The sequence below is a fragment of the Mus pahari genome, chromosome 1 (genome assembly GCF_900095145.1).
Source record: "Mus pahari chromosome 1, PAHARI_EIJ_v1.1, whole genome shotgun sequence".
Lineage (NCBI taxonomy): Eukaryota > Metazoa > Chordata > Mammalia > Rodentia > Muridae > Mus > Mus pahari.
Window position 1 is genome coordinate 148,153,569 of NC_034590.1, and position 2,475 is coordinate 148,156,043.

At 48.3% G+C, this 2,475-nt stretch overlaps 1 non-coding gene across 1 annotated transcript; it reads right to left on the minus strand.

Moving 5' to 3' along the window:
- Positions 1 to 886: 886 nt before the first annotated feature.
- LOC115062909 lies at positions 887 to 1,027 on the minus strand. Its single transcript, XR_003842815.1, has one exon. It is a non-coding gene; the product is annotated as a small nucleolar RNA SNORA48 (small nucleolar RNA).
- Positions 1,028 to 2,475: the final 1,448 nt, after the last annotated feature.

Sequence of the window (2,475 nt, forward strand, 5' to 3'; positions counted from 1 at the left end):
CTGCCCAGCCAAGGTGTGGGGACCTCTCTCCCGAGTGCCAGTGAGGGAAAGAGCCAACTCACCCACCCTCATGATCCCAGGGCCAGCTCTCCCAACTGCCTCAGGAGGTGAGGGGTGAGGGACAGGGAGCATCACCCACCAACCCATGCCATCTCACGGCAGACGGGTGGCAGGGACAGCTCAACTTCACTCTCGCCCAGCTCACCTGTGCCCCCTCCACTAGGCAAGCTCTACTGTGCTGCACAGGCGAGGTGTAGGGCCAGCTCACCCACTCTCATGACCCCAGGGCCAGCTTTCCCACACTCATAGGGGGAGGGGGGACAGTTGACCCACACCTCCATCACTGTGCTGTCTGGGTGAGGCACAGAGCCCAGTGCCACCTGTGAGAGGTAAAGCCAACTCTCCAACCCTTCTGCACAGACCCTGGACCATGGCAGCTGCCCCCACCAGGGATGCCCCCATGCTCTCTAGTGGTAATATAAACCATGAACATCAACACCAACTTCCGCTGCTGTGTATCCCCAGACCCAGACATGGCACCCAGTGGCAATTCAGGCTTGGGTCTCACCATGGCCCAGGTGGTGGGTCTGGCCACTCATAACAGGTTACTCCTCTCCACCCTCGAGTCTCCACCTCTCTGTCTCTTGCATTTGTCCACCACATATTGCACATTGGGGTGGCTCCTGCTTCAGACATGAAGTTGGCGAACCCCTGGGTGACATCCTCTGGCAAGCAGATGTCTATAGCTCTCCTGTGCCGTGCACTGGAGGGTAGGTCTGTGGGTGGCATGGGCAGTCAACAGGTCTCTGTCTTTCTCCTCCCATGCTCTGCTGCCAAGAAGTGACTTGATATATATATATATATATATATATATATATATATATATATATATATCCTAGGCATAAAACAGCTTTGGCCACCATCCCAGACATCAAGCTAGGATGAACAAAGGACTGCCATCCGCTATGCCCCTGACTGATATAAGAACACCACCACTAAGGTATCCCTTGCCCATTGCCAGGGTGCAGGAAGGTGTCTTGTTTTGAGACTTTTCCTCTTTCTCTGCTTCCTGATTACCAGGGCATAAGCAACTCCACTGCACCAGGTCCTTCCCCCAGATCCTTCCATCACCGTGGTGCTCTGCCTCACTCCAGTTACACCACAATGGAGTAAAGCCTTCCATAAACAAGAACCCCCCAAGTCATCTCCCCTCCCTTAAGGCACCTATCTCAGATGCTTTCAGGAGTGATGCAAAGCGACTAACTCAGTGCATTAGCCAAGACCCATCTCCCTGCATCCTCACACCTCATAACGCATTGTTCAGCTGGCTAAATACATAGATGTTCGCACTTGTGAGCTACCTGTTACACATTTAGAATTCCACACAGGCTGTGAATAACAGATACCTGTTATCTCTTTTGGATGCCAAGGCGATGGGATAAATAGCCGATGAGACATCCATTCCAAAAGGTCAGAATCACAACTCCCACTTGGGGGTTGGTTCGGGTGACTCTATCCTTGCATATGTGTGAGTTCAGAGCACAGTGACTGAGTGTCCACATAACAAAATATACTGGGTGACTTCAATGCTTGGTTAAGCTTGAAAAAACATTACCCAAGATAGTTCATGAATGTATAACCAAACCTGAGAGTTGCAAACACAATCGGGAGAGTATTCTGCACTGGGATTGGGCGAGCCAGGAACGTTCGGGGAACTGGGGTCTGAGACAGTAGGAAATGAGCGACAGAATGGTAATCTCGGGAGTCATAAACAGGCCAGTGAGAAAATTCTGGAAAGGTAAGTGCTTAAGGAAAGTGAGATCCTCACTCAGGATGATATTCTCAAGATCCATCCAGTTTGCCTGTAAAATTCATGGTGTCTTTGTTTTTAATAGAATAGTGTTCCATTGTGTAGATGTACCACATTTTCTTTATCCATTCTTCAGTTGAGAGACATCTAGGTTGTTTCCAGTTTCTGGCTATCATGGATAAAGCTGCTATGAACATAGTAGAGCATGTGTTCTTGTGGTATGTTGAAGCATCTTTTGGGACTATGTCCAGGAGTGGTAAAGCTGAGTCTTGAGGTAGAACAATCCCTATTTTTCTGAAATGCCTCAAGATTGATTTACAAAGCAGTTATACAAGTTTGCACTCCCACCAGCAATGGAGGAGTGTCCCCCCTTGCTCCACATCCTCCCCAGAATGTGCTGTCACTTGGGATTTTGATCTTAGCCATTCTGACTGTGTAAGATGGAATCTCAGGGTTGTTTTGATTTGCATTTCCCTGATGACTAAGGACTTTGAACATTTCTTTAAGTGCTTCTCAGCCATGTGAGATTCCTCTGTTGAGAATTCTCTGTTTATCTCTGTACCTCATTTTTTTTAAATTGGGTTATTTGTGTTGTTGCTGTCTAATTTGTTGGGTTCTTTATGAATTTTGGATATTAGCCCTCTGTCAGACGTAGGGTTGGTGAA